Consider the following 21,076-nt stretch of genomic DNA (forward strand, 5'->3'; position numbering starts at 1 on the left):
GCCATGCATGCCTTCTGATAGTTACAGATGTATTAATTGTCCGTGCAGCTGTATCTGCAGCGTCCATGGAGGAGCGGATCTGGTTGTTGGAAATGGTCTGTCCCTCCTCAACCACTTGTTTTGCCCTATTTTGTAAGTCCTTGGGCAGATGTTCAATGAGATGTTGCATCTCGTCCCAGTGGGCTCTGTCATAGCGCGCAAGTAGTGCCTGGGAGTTCGCGATGCGCCACTGGTTTGCAGCTTGTGCTGCGACTCTTTTACCAGCTGCATCGAACTTGCGGCTTTCTTTATCTCGGGGTGGTGCATCTCCAGATGTGTGAGAGTTGGCCCTTTTCCTAGCTGCTCCTACAACGACAGAGTCTGGTGGCAGCTGTGTAGTGATGAAAACCGGGTCTGTAGGAGGCGCCTTATACTTTTTTTCCACCCTTGGTGTGATTGCCCTACTTTTGACCGGCTCCTTAAAGATGTCTTTTGCGTGCCGGAGCATACCAGGGAGCATAGGCAGGCTTTGGTATGAGCTGTGGGTGGAGGAGAGTGTGTTGAATAAAAAATCATCCTCGACCTGTTCTGAGTGGAGGCTTACGTTGTGAAATTGTGCTGCTCTAGCCACCACTTGAGAATACGCGGTGCTGTCTTCTGGTGGAGATGGCTTCGTAGGGTATGCCTCCGGACTGTTATCTGACACTGGGGCGTCGTATAGGTCCCATGCGTCCTGATCTTGGTCACCCTGGCTCATGGTGGTGTGAGCTGGGGAGTGTGATGGAGTTTGTGCTGGTGAGACGTTAATCACGGGCGGAGGAGAGGGTGGTGGGGTAACTCTTTTCACCACTTTTGGTTGTGGTGTCTGTTCAGTCTGGAACTCCAACCTTCTCTTTCTCCTAATGGGGGGGAAGGGTGCTTATTTTTCCTGTCCCCTGCTGTATGAAGATACGCTTTTGCGTATGGTCCACATCAGTTGCTTGTAGCTCTTCCTCAAACCTATGCTTTTGCATTTGGGAGGTTAGCGAGTGCTCTTCTGTATAAGAGCCTGAAGCTGGGTCGCTTGCAGTTTGTTTCGGCATCGAAACCCTGTCTGCGTGTTTTTTCGGCTCCGAGGTGACTTTTTTCTTTTTCGGGGCCGAAACCTCTCGGCGTCGATCTGCTTCGGTGCCGCTGTCTCGGCGTCGAGCCGTGTCCACACCGGCATCTCGGTGTCGAGGCTTGTCTCCAGCACTTTCTCGGTCCCGAGAAGGCTGCGTGCCGGTGTCTCGACCGGAGTCGGACGACCTTGGCACTGTTTGGGCCTTTTTCGGTGCCGACGGTCGGTCACCGAATTTATGGGTGGAGCCATGGCCGGATGACAGTGGCGTCCCCTGGGCCTTGTAAATGTTTCTCTGTGTGGTTTTCGACGTCTTACTCACGGTTTGTGTATCGTCGATTCCTTCGGAGTCTGAGTCTTGGATCGAGAAGGTACCTTCCTCTTCCTGTTCCTCGAACTCCCGTTGGGCTGTCGGTGCGGACGCCATCTGAAGTCTTCTGGCTCGACGGTCTCGGAGTGTTTTTCGGGACCGGAACGCACGACAGGCCTCGCAGGTGTCTTCGTTGTGCTCAGGTGACAGGCACAGATTGCAGACCAAGTGTTGGTCTGTGTAGGGGTATTTATTGTGGTATTTGGGGCAGAAACGGAACGGGGTCCGTTCCATCGGCGTTCTTCAGCACGCGGTCGGGCCGACCAGGCCCCGACGGGGGATCGAAAAACTACCCCGAAGGGCACCGGAGCTCTTCGATCTTCGATGCGGTGTGGAATCTAAGTACGCCGATCCCGAACGCAACAATACCGACGAAAATCTTCCGAAATTAGCTAATTTTCCGTTCCGAAACTCGGAGCGACAGGAACACGTCCGAACCCGATGGCGGAAAAAAAACAATCGAAGATGGAGTCGACGCCCATGCGCAATGGAGACAAAAGGAGGAGTCACTCGGTCCCGTGACTCGAAAGACTTCTTCGAACAAAAACAACTTGTAACACTCCGGCCCAACACCAGATGGCGAGCTATTGCAGAACATGCGTATCTACAGCGACAGATGCCATCGAACGTGACATTTTCAGTTCGATGGCATCTGTCGCTGTAGATACGCATGTTTTGCATAGACTAGTAAGCAGTTATCTCCCCAAAAGCGGTGGATCAGCCTGTAGGAGTGGAAGTAGTTTGAAATAATGTTCTTAGTACGGCTTGACCTACTGTGGCTTGTTGTGCGGATAACACGTCTACACAGTAGTGCTAGGTGAATGTGTGAGGCGTAGACCATGTGGCTGCCTTACATATTTCTTGCATTGGGATGTTTCCTAGAAAGGCCATGGTAGCACCTTTCTTTCTGGTTGAGTGTGCCCTTGGTGTAATGGGCAGCTGTCGTTTAGCTTTAAGGTAGCAGATTTGGATGCATTTAACTATCCATCTGGCTATACCTTGTTTTGATATTGGGTTTCCTGCATGAGGTTTTTGAAATGCAATAAATAGTTGTTTAGTCTTTCTGATGTTTTTTGTTCTGTCAATGTAATACATCAATGCTCTTTTGACATCTAATGTATGTAGTGCCCTTTCAGCTACGGTATCTGGCTGTGGAAAGAACACTGGAAGTTCCACTGTTTGATTTAGATGGAACGGTGAAATAACCTTTGGCAAAAATGTAGGATTGGTCCTTAGGACGACCTTATTCTTGTGTAGTTGTATAAAAGGTTCCTGTATTGTAAACGCTTGAATCTCGCTTACTCTTCTTAGGGAAGTAATGGCGATGAGAAATGCCACCTTCCAGGTTAGGAACTGTATGTTGCAGGAGTGCATGGGTTCAAAAGGTGGACCCATAAGTCTAGTTAGGACAACATTTAGGTTCCATGAAGGAACAGGAGGTGTTCTTGGTGGTATAATTCTCCTAAGGCCCTCCATGAATGCTTTAATGACTGGTATGTTATATAGGGAAGTTGAATAGGTAGTCTGCAGGTATGCAGATATTGCTGCAAGGTGTATTTTAATGGAAGAGAAAGCCAGGTTAGATTTTTGTAAGTGAAGCAAGTAACCCACTACATGTTCTGGAGTTGTGTGTAATGGTTGTATTTGATTAATATGGCAGTAGCAAACAAACCTTTTCCATTTACTTGCATAGCAGTGCCTGGTGGATGGCCTTCTGGCTTGTTTTATGACTTCCATACATTCTTGGGTAAGTTGTAAGTGCCCGAATTCTAGGATTTCAGGAGCCAGATTGCTAGATTCAGCGATGCTGGATCTGGGTGTCTGATCTTTTGGTTGTGCTGTGTCAACAGATCTGGCCTGTTGGGCAATTTGATGCAGGGTACTACTGATAGGTCTAGCAGCGTTGTGTACCAGGGTTGCCTTGCCCAAGTTGGTGCTATCAATATGAGTTTGAGTTTGTTTTGACTGAGTTTGTTTACCAGGTAAGGAAGGAGAGGGAGAGGAGGAAAAGCGTAAGCAAATATCCCTGACCAGTTCATCCATAGGGCATTGCCTTGGGACTGTTTGTGTGGGTATCTGGATGCGAAGTGTTGGCATTTTGCGTTCTCCCTTGTCGCAAACAAGTCTATCTGAGGTGTTCCCCAGAGTTTGAAATAAGTGTTCAGGATTTGGGGGTGAATTTCCCATTCGTGGACCTGTTGGTGATCTCGAGAGAGATTGTCTGCGAGTTGATTTTGGATCCCTGGTATAAATTGTGCTATTAGGCGAATTTGGTTGTGAATTGCCCAACGCCAAATCTTTTGTGCTAACAGGCTTAACTGCGTGGAGTGCGTCCCCCCCCTTGCTTGTTTAGATAATACATTGTTGTCATGTTGTCTGTTTTGACGAGAATGTATTTGTGAACTATGATTGGTTGGAAAGCTTTTAGTGCTTGAAAAACTGCTAGAAGTTCTAGGTGATTTATATGCAGTTTTGTTTGATGTACGTTCCATTGTCCTTGTATGCTGTGTTGATCGAGGTGTGCTCCCCACCCTGTCATGGAAGCATCTGTTGTTATTACGTATTGTGGCACTGGGTCTTGGAAAGGCCGCCCTTTGTTTAAATTTATGTTGTTCCACCACAGAAGCGAGAGGTAAGTTTGGCGGTCTATTAACACCAGATCTAGAAGGTGACCCTGTGCTTGTGACCATTGTGATGCTAGGCACTGTTGTAAGGGCCTCATGTGCAGTCTTGCGTTTGGGACAATGGCTATGCATGAAGACATCATGCCTAGGAGTTGTAGTACCATCTTTGCGTGTATTGTTTGTGTTGGATACATGCGTTGTATGATGGTGTTGAAATTTCGAATTCTTTGTGGACTTGGAGTGGCTACTCCTTTTGATGTGTCTATTATGGCTCCTAGGTATTGTTGTACCTTGCGCGGCAGAATTTTGGATTTTGTGAAATTGACGGTGAACCCTAGTTTGAAGAGGGTTTGTATGATTTGTGTGATTTGAGCACTGTATTAACGAATGGGCCTTGATTAGCCAGTCGTCTAGATATGGGAACACATGTATTTGCTGCCTTCTTATGTGTGCAGCGACTACCGCTAGACACTTGGTAAAGACTCTTGGTGCGGTAGTTAATCCGAAAGGCAGTACCTTGAATTGGTAATGTATTCCCTTGAATACAAACCTTAGGTATTTCCTGTGCGATGGGTGTATTGGTATATGGAAATAAGCATCCTTGAGGTCTAAAGTTGCCATGTAGTCGTGTAGTTTTAGCAATGGCAATACTTCTTGTAGTGTGACCATGTGAAAGTGGTCTGATTTGATGAAAGTGTTCACTACTCTGAGGTCTAGGATTGGTCTCAGCGTTTTGTCCTTCTTTGGTATCAGAAAGTACAGTGAGTAAACTCCTGTGTTTATTTGTGTGTTTGGCACTAACTCGATTGCATTCTTTTGCAATAGTGCCTGCACTTCTATCTCCAGGAGATTGGAATGGTGTGTTGTCAAATTTTGTGCTTTTGGTGGTATGTTTGGAGGGAATTGTAGAAATTCTATGCAATAACCATGTTGGATAATTGCTAGAACCCAAGTGTCTGTAGTGATTTCCTCCCATGCTTTGTAATAATGACTTATTCTTCCCCCCACTGGTGTTGTGTGGAGGGGGTGAGTGACATGTGAGTCACTGTTTAGTAGTAGGGGTTTTGGGGCTCTGAAATCTTCCTCTATTTCTAGGGAATTGCCCTCCTCTATATTGTCCCCGAAAACCTCCTCTATACTGTCCCTGGTAAATGGACGGTGTTGCTTGTGAGGTGCTGGCTTGTGTGCTCTGACCCCGAAACCCCCCTCGAAAGGGTGTTTTACGGAATGTGCTGTAATTCCCTCTGCTCTGCGGGGAGTAGAGTGCGCCCATGGCTTTGGCAGTGTCCGTATCTTTTTTGAGTTTCTCAATCGCTGTGTCCACTTCTGGACCGAACAGTTCTTTTTCATTAAAAGGCATATTGAGAACTGCTTGTTGAATCTCTGGTTTAAATCCAGACGTTCGGAGCCATGCATGCCTTCTGATAGTTACAGATGTATTAATTGTCCGTGCAGCTGTATCTGCAGCGTCCATGGAGGAGCGGATCTGGTTGTTGGAAATGGTCTGTCCCTCCTGAACCACTTGTTTTGCCCTATTTTGTAAGTCCTTGGGCAGATGTTCAATGAGATGTTGCATCTCGTCCCAGTGGGCTCTGTCATAGCGCGCAAGTAGTGCCTGGGAGTTTGAGATGCGCCACTGGTTTGCAGCTTGTGCTGCGACTCTTTTACCAGCTGCATCGAACTTGCGGCTTTCTTTATCTGGGGGTGGTGCATCTCCAGATGTGTGAGAGTTGGCCCTTTTCCTAGCTGCTCCTACAACGACAGAGTCTGGTGGCAGCTGTGTAGTGATGAAAACCGGGTCTGTAGGAGGCGCCTTATACTTTTTTTCCACCCTTGGTGTGATTGCCCTACTTTTGACCGGCTCCTTAAAGATTTCTTTCGCGTGCCGGAGCATACCAGGGAGCATAGGCAGGCTTTGGTATGAGCTGTGGGTGGAGGAGAGTGTGTTGAATAAAAAATCATCCTCGACCTGTTCTGAGTGGAGGCTTACGTTGTGAAATTGTGCTGCTCTAGCCACCACTTGAGAATACGCGGTGCTGTCTTCTGGTGGAGATGGCTTCGTAGGGTATGCCTCCGGACTGTTATCTGACACTGGGGCGTCGTATAGGTCCCATGCGTCTTGATCTTGGTCACCCTGGCTTATGGTGGTGTGAGCTGGGGAGTGTGATGGAGTTCGTGCTGGTGAGACGTTAAGCACGGGCGGAGGAGAGGGTGGTGGGGTAACTCTTTTCACCACCTTTGGTTGTGGTGTCTGTTCAGTTTGGAACTCCAACCTTCTCTTTCTTCTAATGGGGGGGAAGGGTGCTTATTTTTCCTGTCCCCTGCTGTATGAAGATACGCGTATGGTCCACATCAGTTGATTGTAGCTCTTCCTCAAACCTATGCTTTTGCATTTGAGAGGTTAGCGAGTGCTCTTCTGTATAAGAGCCTGAAGCTGGGTCGCTTGCAGTTTGTTTCTGCACCGAAACCTTGTCTGCGTGTTTTTTCGGCTCCGAGGTGACTTTTTTCTTTTTCGGGGCCGAAACCTCTCGGCGTCGATCTTCTTCGGTGCCGCTGTCTCGGCGTCGAGCCGTGTCCACACCGGCATCTCGGTGTCGAGGCTTGTCTCCAGCACTTTCTCGGTCCCGAGAAGGCTGCGTGCCAGTGTCTCGACCGGAGTCGGACGATCTCGGCACTGTTTGGGCCTTTTTCGGTGCCGACGGTCGGTCACCGAATTTATGGGTGGAGCCATGGCCTGATGGCAGTGGCGTCCCCTGGGCCTTGTAAATTTTCCTCTGTGTGGTTTTCGACGTCTTACTCACGGTTTGTGTATCGTCGAATCCTTCGGAGTCCGATTCTTGGATCGAGAAGGTACCTTCCTCTTCCTGCTCCTCGAACTCTCGGTGGGCTGTCGGCGCGGACGCCATCAGAAGTCTTCTGGCTCGACGGTCTCGGAGTGTCTTTCGGGACCGGAACGCACGACAGGCCTCACAGGTGTCTTCACTGTGCTCAGGCGACAGGCACAGGTTACAGACCAAGTGTTGGTCTGTATAGGGGTATTTATTGTGGCATTTGGGGCAGAAACGGAACGGGGTCCGTTCCATCGGCGTTCTTCAGCACGCGGTCGGGCCGACCAGGCCCCGACGGGGGATCGAAAAACTACCCCGAAGGGCACCGGAGCTCTTCGATCTTCGATGCGGTGTTGAATCTAAGTACGCCGATCCCGAACGCAACAATACCGACGAAAATCTTCCGAAATTAGCTAATTTTCCGTTCCGAAACTCGGAGCAACAGGAACACGTCCGAACCCGATGGCGGAAAAAAAACAATCGAGGATGGAGTCGACGCCCATGCGCAGTGGAGACAAAAGGAGGAGTCACTCGGTCCCGTGACTCGAAAGACTTCTTCGAAGAAAAACAACTTGTAACACTCCGGCCCAACACCAGATGGCGAGCTATTGCAAAACATGCGTATCTACAGCGACAGATGCCATCGAACCTCCTGTTATTCTTCGACTTCCTGTGCCTCTTAACCAAACGTCACGAGGACTTGGAGTGGGGCGATGAAGAATGGGGCTCCACAACTGGTCTCGGGACCTTCCTCTCGATCGAAAATGGAAGCGACGCCGAGCACCTGACCGCAATGATCTTTAAGGACTGCTTCCTCAAGGATTTTGTATTCATGGCCCGACCGTCGGAGCATAACTTCAGGTTGAGCTCCAAACATCAAAGGCACACGAGGTGCGGCTCCGTAATGGACATCGCGCGAGGACAGGATTCGCAGGGCTTGAACAAGATCTTAAGTGACGACATCCTCGAAGCACCAGGAGTGTATCCACTCAAAAATCGTCAGCAGAAAGTAAATAAAAGACCAGTCAGCTCTTCTTTGGATCAGTGCTGGCTGGTGCATAACGAAAAGAACTGAAATCAGTATGCTGGGGTGATGCCTACAAAGCACCTGCAATGTCATATCTGGCGCACACAATGCCAGCAGCGAAGCGGATTGACGCCATCTAATGGCGAGCAGGAGTACTGCTCAAGTACAAATCTCCGGATCCCAACTGACGCCTAGGTGGAAATTTTAGGGTTAAGAAAAAAAAAAAAATACTGCAGCTAGAAGTCTATCAGATATCTAATTTATGGCGAGCCCCTTCGCAACAAAATCTGGTTGTGGGGGAAAAAAACTGGTAACTCAACTGACTGGTGAAACTGGGAGACAACTTTAGGGCGGAATTTGGGGTTTGTGCGTAGAATCACCCTGTCTCTGTGTAGCAGGAAGTAAAGTTCTTCCAAGGTTAAAGCCTAGATGTCACTAACAAGTCTAAGAGAGACTAAAAATGCCACTTTCCTGGAAGGGAACAGGAGGGGCGTGTCTTCTGTGGTTCAAATGAAGGGCCAGTAAAGTGTGTAAGAACAACAATAAGGTTCCATGCGGGTGCAGGCAGAACCTTTAGTGGAGTAACTCTTGAGCCCTTCCATAAGGGCTCTAATGACTGGTATTTTGAATAAAGAGGTGATGTTGCCTATTCTGTGGATAGCGAGCCATTGCAGCAAGATGTAATCTTATAGATGTGAATGCTAAACCAGCTTTTGGTAAATGAAGCAAATAGCAGATAATGTCTTGTATACTGGCTTTGAAAGGGTCAATGTGTTTTGATTGACAGTGGCAGACACAGCTTTTCCATTTTTGCCAAGTAGCAAGCTCTAGTGATAGGTCCACAGGCTTCCTTAAGAATGGTGGCAAATTAAGGTAACCAAACTCTGAGCTCAGGAGCCATATTGAGAAACGTTGAGAGCTTTGGGATCTGGGTGCCCGATTTCTCCATGGTTCTGGACAGAAGATCCAGCCTGCTGGGGATCTTCTCGTGTTGACCTACAGAGAGCTCTAGTAGTGTTGTGAACCAGTCCATGCCTGGGAGATATTCTGCCAATTGGTGGTGAAGTGCTAATCTTCAAATGGTCTGTAATAGACTGGCTAACTGTGGAGACCTTGTCCCTCCTTGCTTTTGTAGATAGTACATGGCTGTCATGTTGCCTGTCTGGACTAGGACAACTTTGTGAATGAGGTAGGAATGCTTTCAACACTAGGTGAACAGCTTGAAGAATAAGGTAGTTGATATGGAGAATCCAGTGTTTGTTGTCCCATATACCCTGTATTGTGAGAGCCTTCATATGTGCACCCCATCCCATGAGTGATGCATCCGTCGTGACAGAGTTATGGGAACAGGGTAGAGAAAAGGCCACCCTTTCAACTGGTTGTTGGTATTCCACCACTGCAGAGTGTGATGAGTTTGGCAGACTATCAACACTAGATCCTCTAACTGACCCTGCGGCTCAGACCACTGTGAGCTAAACACTCCTTTAACGGACGCATGTGTAACTGGGCATGGGATACTATGGCAATGCAGGAGGCCATCATCCATAAGAGGCGCATGACTGTCCTCACTGTGAAGTATTGATCTGCCTGAATTTGAGGTGTCTGATTGGGATAAGCTAATCATATTTGTGTGTTAAGAATAGCCCCTAGATAAGGTTGAACCTGCAGAGGATGTGGGAGACTTGGGAACATTGATGGTGATTCTCAAACGGGGGAGCAGATCTACTGAAATCTGAGCGAGTTGTTGACACTGTTGGTGAATGCTGGCTTTGAAGAATAAGTTACTTACCTTTGATAACACCTTATGGGGTAGAGACAGGAACTAGCCACATATTCCCTACCTTCAAATTCTTCTCCAGGCACCAGACAGGATCTAGAAATTATTTCCCAATAGTACCTCTGTGTGTTGGTAAAGGGCGTCGTGCGACTCCATAGCAATGTCGTCCACGGAGTCAAGTTCATATAATCCCCTCCCAGACAAGCAGACGTCGGTTTCTTCCCATGACTGTTTTCCACACCCAAACACAGAGCCACTTACAGAAACTGCCTAAACAAAAACAGTGTGCCAAAAAGATTTATCTGTGTTAATTAAGAGATCCCAATGAAGGCATCTTAATGCCAAGAAGTGATCTTGAAGATAAAAAAAGAAATCAGTTTGTAGAGCTTCCCCTGAAAGAGGAGTCCCTGTTCGTAGAAATCAGTTCGCAGAGCAGGGATGATGGGTGGGTTGGTAGGGAATCTGCAGGCAGATCCTGTCACTACCAGATAAGGCGTTACCGAAGGTAAGTAACTTGCAATTTGATAGAGGAATCTAGACGCAGATGCCTTACCTTCGAATTAGATACCAAAGCAATACCATCCCTGGAGGAGGGTCTACAGACCAATTTCAGACAAGGAAGTCCAGCAGGGCTGAAAGAGCAAATGTCCGTCACAATGGACCTGACTGTTCAGACAGCAGTGTAGGTAAACTGTGTGCAGGTAAACCACATTACTGCCAGGTATATATCCAGGACTGGAATGCCATATATTAATGCAGTGGTCGCAGATCTAACCCTGGTAGAATGAGCATGCAAGCCATCAAAAGTGGTTACTTGTGGGCAATGCATAGCAGACTTTAATGCAAACAACTAATCCGGCGAAAAGTCACTGACCAGAACAAGCTGATCTAGAAGAGAACAGATGACCTTATGAGTTGAGGTGAGTAAGAACAGATTCCACTATAAGAACTGTGGAAGGGACCACAGGCAGTTAAAAGTCAAAAAGGCACTGAAAAGCAAAGGAGCAGGACAAAAGGTGTTGGAAGACAACAGACAATATGACCATAAAAATCACTCGCCCCCAGGGTGGGACTGAACACTTGTGTTTGGCCAGTGCATGGGGGCTCAGAGTCAACAGATAATGCTAGTGATCTGTAGCTCTTCACCATTAGAAAAAACATTTTAGCCAAAGCTCCTCTGTAAAAGCATTAAGGGGAAAAACCAAGAATCCATTTATGAAGAAGCATTAAACAATGCTGTAATAGAATATGACGAAAATCACAACAGCAACTATTGGCCTAGACAACAATTGTCCCAAGAAAAAAAAACTGCCATACAATACGGTAATGCCTATGTGACATCTACGTCACAGGAAAATAGATATAATTAGATATCGGCCAAAACAGAAGCCGAAATGAAGATGTCATAAAAATGTATGAGGACTGAACCGAGCAATCGGCAAAACAGAACTAGGAAAGTGTGGAGGACATCACATGCACCCCCAGAAAAGAAAAGCTTCGACCAATGCCAACTGACTGAGTAGTCCTCATCATGTTGCCGATAACAAGTGAAAAGAAGGAAGCAGGCGAGAAACTTGGCTGAAGTACAGAACGGTAGTAAATACACAAGTTCTCCAGGGACAAAGTCCCAAAAGTGGATGTCCGCAAACTTAAAACAATGTAGACAAAGCTGAATCAACTAAAGGAGTTGCAACCTATAAAAGGGCAGTAATTGCTCACTATAAGAAATAATGTCCCTACAGGAAGTAGGAGACATTAACCACCAGAAGTAAAAGAAAGTATGTCTACCGCCTGCAGTGTACAAAGGTATATAGTCATCTTCCGACAGCAAAAGGGAATATACCCTTATAAAGTAAGGAACTTTAAAAAGAGCTCGGAAGCGCTCTCACTACCCCCAAAGGGGTATAAATCTTATGATACCCAAAGAATAGAGTGAAAAGAAGATGACCACATGGCGGTATCTTAAGAATGGTACAGGACCTTACCACTAAGCGGTAAGAAAGTATTACACATCCCCTTGTGAAGAAGAAGCAGTATAAAGGACAGCACGACTGACAGCACAAGAGAAAAATGCTACAAGCATGTCTTGCACAGACAAGAATGAATCTGCACCAGTCTACTACTGGTGCCAGAGACACCCACAGCAAGAGCCCATGCTGCTGAGGCATAGCAAGAGAATGCTCGCTAGAAAAGTGCAAGATGCATGGATGTGTAATGGCTGTACCACTGGCCCCACTGTTCCACATAGGAAAGTAAGAATCTCTAAAGAGAAGAACGCTAGAAAGAGAAGCATGAATAATGCTCCAATATTAATAGCAAAGAGAAACAAAATCAAAAGATTAGCAATTTTGCCACCATATATTAATTTATCAGCTTAGGCAGGATAACTGTGCAATTGAGAGGACATGGACAAAAGTTTCCAAGGAGACAAAAGACAAGTTCCCCACGAGATATACGAAGAGTACCACAAGATATTTAGTAACACCTATGAGGCATACAGAAAATGCTCTACACAGAGCAGGGTACATACCATACCAGTACCATCTCTTGAGCATGAAGCCAGTCTTCAGAGAAAAAGAAAAACACTGAGGCAACAGGCGCTAAATCCTCCTATGGACACAAAGCATATAAATCTCCCAGGCAGCATACAATAAAAAGCTGTCATTAACAACCATAAGAAAAAAATAGGAAAACCCACAGAGTCCGGAACACTGCACCAGGTGCCAGCAGAAGGTGGAATGACTCAGACCGAGTGAAAAGAGTGAGCGGAAACTTGGCTCAACAGGACTCCACACTGAGATGGGTCCATCTCTAAATAGTACGAGACATATTTACAAATCTTTCCACCCTGGCTGTGCCTAACGCAAAATTGGTATGAGTGCCGAACAGGCAAGCACCATCGAAGGCCATGTCTTCCAAAGTGGATTGAAAAGCCTCCGAAAAGCCAGAGGGGTATAACCAGGCATGACTGACTGTTCAGCACTACAGAGTGAGCCATGGCTCTGCCAACTGAGTCCGTGGTAACCATGCTACACCTTATGACAAACCTAGCTGACTCTCGCCCATCCTGGAGTATCTGGGCGAGGTTACTCCGGGTCTCCTCCAGAAGGGAAGGAACCGGTTGTGCCACCAAATTACACAATGCATGGGAAAGACGGACAGCCCAGAATACAAGAGGTGTTTATCAACCGCCAGCCGAGCTGGTTAAGGAGAAAATATTTCACCCACAATTTTTCAGCCATCTGGACTCCCTGTATGGAGGAATTTTTTTGGGGGAGGGGGGGATAACGTTTGGGTGACACGTGGAGGTCAGAAGAGGCTGTAGCAGCCTGCACTAGACAACTTCTCAGAGTCAGGTGCTGGGAAAGACAAGCAGGAGCAGGCTGCGTCTATGGATCGGTCCGCAGGGGCCTCCTAGTGGGCTTAGCCCAGACCCCTAATAAAATATCAAACAGTGCCTTACTAAAATCGAAGCACAGGCTCTATTCCCGTTTGACCCTGCTGAAGCACTGCTACCAAAGGGTCAGTTGTCACCTCTACAGAGGGGAGCTGCAATTCTAGGGCTGCAGCTGCCCTCTTCAACACCTTGGCAAAGGAGGAGCTTACCTCCGTCGCAAGGTTCGAAGTGAAATTGAGAGTCAAAACTGGCGAGGACTTAAGACCTCTACCCTCACCCAATTCCATCAACCATCTACTCTCCAGAGGAGACCGGTCAGTCTTGTCCACAGTGTTGCTAAACACCAGCTCCTCTCCTTCACCTCCAAAAGCCTGTTGCTCCGAAACAAATACAAGACAAGGGATTGATGAGAAGGAGGAAGAAACGAATCCGAGGTAGGAAGTATCATAGGCGCTGCAGCCGATGTTGTCTGGCATCTGATAAGGTAACTGGTTCGGCGTCGACCAACGCTGCAGACGTTGACTGATCGCACACAGTCATCGCAGGTGGGAACCCCGAATGGCTGTGAACCGGAGCCAGTACGGATCAGAGTACAGATCCTGAGGGCCTATCTGACGCAGAGAGCAAACAAGCCAGTATGGCGTCAGGTAGGGTACCTCTCACCTCCTTGGGACTAGGAAGCGCACCAGAGAGACGTCGGGGCCCAATTCCATGCCAGTCGTACCGGCTCCAGAGAAAGCAGCGAGGTGCAGGGTGGACTCATGCGCCAACTCCTCAAGCGAGGATGGGAAGAGGGCGGTGGAAATGCCAGACTTACCTGACGAAGGCGGTTGCAGCAACTTAGACTGCTTGCTTTTCGCAGTACGCTCCTCAGATGTAGAGGGTGACATGAACTTGGGAATGGCTCCTGGGATGAACTTGCAACCTCTTCCTGGAGCAAGACTGATGACGCCGCAAGGTCTCCATCAGACATGCTGCCAAAATCTTCACACGTCTTCCCTGCTATGCCTTTGGATGTAGGCGTCGACAGGAGCCGCAATCCTTGGAGTTGTGGCGTTTCCGGAGGCACCACATACAAACAGTATGGGGGTCCATGACAAACCTCTACCTGCCACAGGACCCACAAGGTTTAAACCCTGAGGACATGTGGAAGGGGGGGCTGGGTGTACACTGTTCCCTCAATAAAAATGTTGTCGAGATAGACCAACTTGGCCTGAGGAACTCTGGATCCACGTTGTAGCGTCAGTGTCAGGAAGGGGATTATATGGACTCAGTCGATGTCAAATCTTGTGGACGATATCGCTATGGAGTCACACCCTCGACCGGCGCGCAGAGGTAGTGCCGGGAAAAAAGTTCCGGATCCAGTCTGTCACCTGGAGAAGAATTTCAAGGTAAGGGATCTGCAGCTATATGTCATCACATTAGCCAATCATCCATATACAGAAACACGTGGACTTTTTGTCTGCGCAGATGGGCTGCTACCGCCGCTAGACACTTGTTGAATAAACAAGGTGCAGTATTCACCCTGAAATGAAGGACTTTGAACTGATAATATTTGCCGCCCACCAGGAACCCGAGATATTTGTAATGAGCTGGATGAATCGGTATATGAAATTAGGCGTCCTTTAAGCCTAGTGTTGCTATAAGGTCGCCCTGTTAAAGAAGTGGGATCACATCTTGCAAGGTGACCATGTGAAAGTGCTCTGATAGGATGCACTCATTCAGTGGTCTGAGATCTAGGACTGGCTGTAGAGAACTATCTTTTGGTGGGGGGGGGGGGGGGGGGGGGGGGGGGGTTATGAAATATAGAGAGTATACTCCTGAGCCCTGGAATTGAAGAGGGATGAGTTCTATAGCTACTTTGAGAAGAAGAGCTTGAACTTCTTGACTGAGCAATGTTTGATGTTCTAGCAATAACCTGTGAGTGCGAGATGGAATGTTGGGAGGTGTGGTAGTGAGCTCCAAACAACAGCCATGTTGGATAATGGCTAACACCCACTGGTCTGAGGAAATTTCTTGCCATGTGGTGAGAAAATGCTGAAGTCTGCACAGACAGGTATTATGTAATCATTTGCTAGGAGAGGGAAGTCATTCTTTATTGGAGGGTGTTGCTCTACGTGGGGAGGCACCCATACCTTTTCCTTTATTATTGTTGCTGCTATAGGAGACACAATATTAGCCCCTTGAGGATGTGCTTTTGCCTTGCTACCTCTGATAGAAAGTGGCGGCATCTGAGGATGTGGTTTTTGAGCTCCCACAATAACTGGGACAACAAAAGGTGCCATGAAGAGCAGGGGCCTGAAGAGACGCCATTGCTTTTGCCCTGTCTTTTTTGATTGTTTATAGTGTGGGACTACCTGAGGCATAAAGAGATGATCCTTTTCAAAGGGGCATATTTAGTATGTTCTGTTGTACCTCTGGTTTTAGCCCAGAGATTCTAAGCCAAGCTTGGCATTCAAGTAAAATGCTGGTGTTAATTCCCCCTAGCTGCAGTGTCACCAGCACCTAGTGCATACCATATAGAGGTGTTAGAGATTGATTTCCCTTCTGCAACCAGTTCCTGACCTCATTTTTTGTGCTCAACTGGAAAATATTAGAGGAGGCCCTCCATCTCATCCCAGTAGGCATGGCTATAGCATGCCAGAAGGCCATGGGCGTTGGAAGTGCGCCAATGACTAGTAGCCTGAGCCGAAACTCTCTTCCCCACAGCATCAATCCTTTCACTCTCCTTGTCAGAAGGCGGAGCATCCCCACTTGCCTGCGAGTTGGCATGTTCACAAGGGAATCTGGTGGCAACTGGTCCCCAATGTTATAGGGTCTGATGGCAAGAGGTTGTTTTTCTCTGTGTCTTATGACCCTAGCCCTAATAGGGTCTTTGAAGATATCTGCTGAATCATGTCTTAACACAGGGAGATATTGTGCGACAGCTCTAAACATAAACCTCCTGGTAAGAGGTGGCGTCATCAGTAGGAGGAGGGGGTGCAGGGTAGAGATCCGTACCCGTGGGAGGATCAGTATTGTATGTATCCAAAGGGTCATCTCATGGTGGTGTTGCAAATGTGTCCCACCATTACTCAGCAGTGTCTGACTGAGGAGGCTGTGTAATGGATCTTGTCCACCATGTGGTGGAGAAGGTGAAACTGGTGGAGAAGGATCTGGCGGTGGAGATGGTGAGGCAGCCAGAAGGGGAAAAGGGCTGTGTAAGGAAATGCCTCCTTGGCATGGTTACCTCCTGACTTTTTGCCTTTGCTGATGCTATGTTTTGATTTGAAAGTGTGCTGAGGCCTGCTAACCAGGCCCAAGCACCAGTGTTCTTTCCCTAACCTGTACTTTTGTTTTACACAATTGGCACACCCTGGCATCCAGGTAAGTCCCTTGTAACTGGTACCCCTGGTACCAAGGGCCCTGATGCCAGGGAAGGTCTCCAAGGGCTGCAGCATAGCTTATGCCACCCTGGGGACCCCTCACTCAGCACAGACACACTGCTTGCCAGCTTGTGTGTGCTGGTGAGAACAAAATGAGTAAGTCGACATGGCACTCCCCTCAGGGTGCCATGCCAACCTCACACTGCCTATGCAGTATAGATAAGTCACCCCTCTAGCAGGCCTTACAGCCCTAAGGCAGGGTGCACTATACCATAGGTGAGGGCACCAGTGCATGAGCACTGTGCCCCTACAGTGTCTAAGCAAAACCTTAGACATTGTAGGTGCATGGTAGCCATAAGAGTATATGGTCTGGGAGTCTGTCAAACACGAACTCCACAGCACCATAATGGCTACACTGAAAACTGGGAAGTTTGGTATCAAACTTCTCAGCACAATAAATGCACACTGATGCCAGTGTACATTTTATTGTAAAATACACCCCAGAGGGCACCTTAGAGGTGCCCCCTGAAACTTAAACCAACTACCCGTGTAGACTGACTGGTTCTAGCAGCCTACCACACTCGAGACATGTTGCTGGCCACATGGAGAGAGTGCCTTTGTCACTCTGTGGCCTGTAACAAAGCCTGCACTGGGTGGAGATGCTATCACCTTCCCCAGGCAGGAGCTGTAACATCTGGCAGTGAGCCTCAAAGGCTTACCCCCTTTGTTCCAGCACCGCAGGGCACTCCAGCTAGTGGAGTTGCCCGCCCCCTCCGGCCACGGCCCCACTTTTGGCGGCAAGGCCGGAGGAGATAATGAGAATAACAAGGAGGAGTCACTGGCCAGTCAGGACAGCCCCTAAGGTGTCCTGAGCTGAAGTGACTAACTTTTAGAAATCCTCCATCTTGCAGATGGAGGATTTCCCCAATAGGGATAGGAATGTGACCCCCTCCCCTTGGGAGGAGGCACAAAGAGGGTGTACCCACCCTCAGGGCTAGTAGCCATTGGCTACTAACCCCCCCCAGACCTAAACACGCTCTTAAATTTAGTATTTAAGGGCTCCCCTGAACCTAAGAATTTAGATTCCTGCAACTTACCGAAGAAGAATGTAAATGTAATGTAATGTAAATTAGCACTTGTATAGCGCACTACTCACCCGTTAGGGTCTCAAGGCGCTGAACTCATACCGCTATGGAACCCCTCCTGGCTTTTCCCTGTGAGGCGCCCACTCCTGAGCATCCCCAGGGTGAAGCCAGGCATCCAAGCGCTGTTGGGGCCGTTGTGGAGATTAAGCAAGCTATTGCCCAGAGTTGCAGAGTGGGACCCATGAATTAGATTAGGCACCGAGGCGAGAATTATCTGGTCAAGGGGAATTGAGCCCAAGACCTGCCGAAGCGGGACTTGAACCCTGGTCTTGAGCCAGATCTCTGCTTCAGGGTCTGCCGCTCTAACCATTGAGCCATACTTCTCCACAAGAAGACCGCGGAGCTGAAAACCCCTGCAGAAGAAGGAAGAAGACACCAACTGCTTTGGCCCCAGTCCTACCGGCCTGTCTCCTGCCTTCTAAAGAAACCTGCTCCAGCGACGCTTTCTCCAGGACCAGCGACCTCTGAATCCTCAGAGGACTGCCCTGCTTCAAGAGGAACAAGAAACTCCAGAGGACAGCGGCCCTGTTCCAAAAAGACTTCAACTTTGTTTCAGAGGAGCAGATTTAAAGACCCCTGCAATCCCCGCAAGAAGCGTGAGACTTGCAACACTGCACCCGGCGACCCCGACTCGACTGGTGGAGAACCAACACCTCAGGGAGGACCCTCCGGCGACTCAGAGACTGTGAGTAACCAAAGTTGTCCCCCATGAGCCCCCACAGCGACGCCTGCAGAGGGAATCCCCAGGCTCCCCCTGACCGCGACTGCCCGACTCTAAAATCCAGACGGCTGGAAAAGACCCTGCACCCGCAGCCCCCAGCACCTGAAGGATCGGAACTCCAGTGCAGGAGTGACCCCCAAGAGGCCCTCTCCCTTGCCCAGGTGGTGGCTACCCCGAGGAGCCCCCCCCTTGCCTGCCTGCACCGCTGAAGAGACCCCTTGGTCTCCCATTGACTCCCATTGGAAACCCAACGCTTGTTTGCACACTGCACCCGGCCGCCCCCGCGCTGCTGAGGGTGTACTTTTTGTGTGGACTTGTGTCCCCCCCGGTGCCCTACAAAACCCCCCTGGTCTGCCCTCCAAAGACGCGGGTACTTACCTGCTGGCAGACTGGAACCGGGGCACCCCCTTCTCTCCATTGAAGCCTATGCGTTTTGGGCACCACTTTGAACTCTGCACCTGACCGGCCCCGAGCTGCTGGTGTGGTGACTTTGGGGTTGCTCTGAACCCCCAACGGTGGGCTACCTTGGACCCCAATCTTAACCCCGTAGGTGGTTTACTTACCTGCAAAACCTAACAGTACTTTACCTCCCCCAGGAACTGTGAAAATTGCACTAAGTGTCCACTTTTAAAACAGCTAAATGTGTTTTATGTAAAAAGTATATATGCTACTGTAATTATTCAAAGTTCCTAAAGTACTTACCTGCAATACCTTTCAAATGAGATATTACATGTAGAATTTGAACCTGTGGTTCTTAAAATAAACTAAGAAAATATATATTTCTATAACAAAAACCTATTGGCCTGGAATTGTTTCTGAGTGTGTGTTCCTCATTTATTGCCTGTGTGTATGTACAACAAATGCTTAACACTACTCCTTTGATAAGCCTACTGCTCGACCACACTACCACAAAATAGAGCATTAGTATTATCTCTTTTTGCCACTATCTTACCTCTAAGGGGAACCCTTGGACTCTGTGCATACTATTCCTTACTTTGAAATAATGCATACAGAGCCAACTTCCTACAGGCTGGTAGCTGTGTCCACTTTTTTCCTCTGCTTGGGAGGAACTGGCATGTCCAAAGCCTCTTCAAAAGTCAGCCTCCTTCTAGGTGGTGGAGGCGGCGTAGGAGTGGTAGCCTTGACAAAGATATGTCCGGTGTGTGGCGGAATATGAATCTGCTTTTAACTCATGTCCAGCTGTTCCTGAAGTCTATGCAGGATGAGCTCCAACGATGTTCTAGGACCGGACTTGCATGTCTACTTCAAAGATATCAGCTCCAAAGTTGATTTCAGCTTCAGCATCAAAGATCTGCTCAGCATCAAGGTGGTGTACGTCGATGCTTGGCTCAGCACCGATTGAGTAGGCATCGGGGGGGACGTTCCGGGGCCAAAGTACTCAATGCCGATTAGAACTTCGGCTTTTGTCAGAGTTTCGACCCGAGCCGCAGGGCGATGCATCCAAAACAGTTGCACAGTGCAGACCATGACCAGAAGTGGTGGACCGGGGGCCTCTTACTGTGGGTCCAGAGGAGCTGAGTGTCTCTTGGTGGGATCTGGGCGATATACGGGGTAAGTGGAGACTTTATTGTTGAGCTGGTGTCATGTCCTCCATTTCTAGGTCGACTTCAATGTCGAAGCTGGAACTGCCCTGAAAATGCCTCTTACCCCACGCTGAGGGTGGATTTCTTCCTCTTTGGTGTGTTCTTCACCAAAGATATCTGAAGTCTCGTTCATCGCTCTGAATGACATTTCCAGATGACACGCTCGACAGTCTCAAAGAGTCTTTCGAGCAGAAAGATATACACATGTCACAATCTGCTTCTCTGTGCTCGGGGGACAAATACAGGTTGCAGACCAGGGATTGGTCAGTGCAGGGATATTTTACACGGCAACCTGGGCAGTAATGGAAAGGTGTCTATTTCAGCATCAGTGAGGAATTCTCGAAGGGGTGTGAAGGACTCCTATGGAGGCTGCGGTTGAAAGGAACCGAAGCAAAGTAAACGAAGTACGACATGCAGATGGAATCCACAATCAAAGAACAATACAGACAAAAGGATGGGATATGTGAACGTATAGTGGAGTAGAGTGTAATTGGGTAAAGGGGATCATGCAAAGTGTGGTAGTGCACTACCACTAAGCCAACACATTTTCCATTGAAACGACAATCACATTGGACAGGCATACAGTTTTACTGATAAATCTATAAAGCACATTAATGATAATGTGTGGAAATCTGCATCACCTATTGTATTGATTTGATCCTATTAAACAATTCCACCACACTTTAGAATTATTTTAAAAAATGTACTTCATTTGTGCTTTCCTGATATAGTCTGAAATCTCTGTAATGTTCATTTACAGGCATTTACATTTTGTCAGGGAAATAACGGTAAACACCAAACTTCCTGGAAGACAGAGCCTATTATTGGAGTTCTGTCGTTGAATGCACAGCAAACGTTTTAGGACAAAAACAAGATTTAAAGACCTGTTTATTGCACATTCACTTCCGAACTCCAGCATGGTTATTCTGGGGGTGTTTCAGCACCTCACACTCCCACTTCTGTGCCTATGGAATGGGCGCAAAACTGAGGAAGAGGACTGTATAAGTTATGCTATTAGTAAGGAATATGGACCAAAATAAACAAGCCAGTAGACAGAACACTGTGCCTCACAGGCATCCAGTAGTGGTAAGCAGAATCAGTCATCCAAAAAGATAGGAGGCAGGAAATATTTTCAAAGAA

At 48.1% G+C, this 21,076-nt stretch overlaps 1 protein-coding gene across 2 annotated transcripts in view; it reads right to left on the bottom strand.

Moving 5' to 3' along the window:
- The window catches only part of PBX2 (PBX homeobox 2), a 172,126-nt gene that overhangs the window by 65,882 nt on the left and 85,168 nt on the right, over nucleotides 1–21,076 (bottom strand). The window lies entirely within an intron of this gene.

The sequence above is a fragment of the Pleurodeles waltl genome, chromosome 6 (assembly GCF_031143425.1).
Source record: "Pleurodeles waltl isolate 20211129_DDA chromosome 6, aPleWal1.hap1.20221129, whole genome shotgun sequence".
In the NCBI taxonomy this organism is placed as follows: domain Eukaryota; kingdom Metazoa; phylum Chordata; class Amphibia; order Caudata; family Salamandridae; genus Pleurodeles; species Pleurodeles waltl.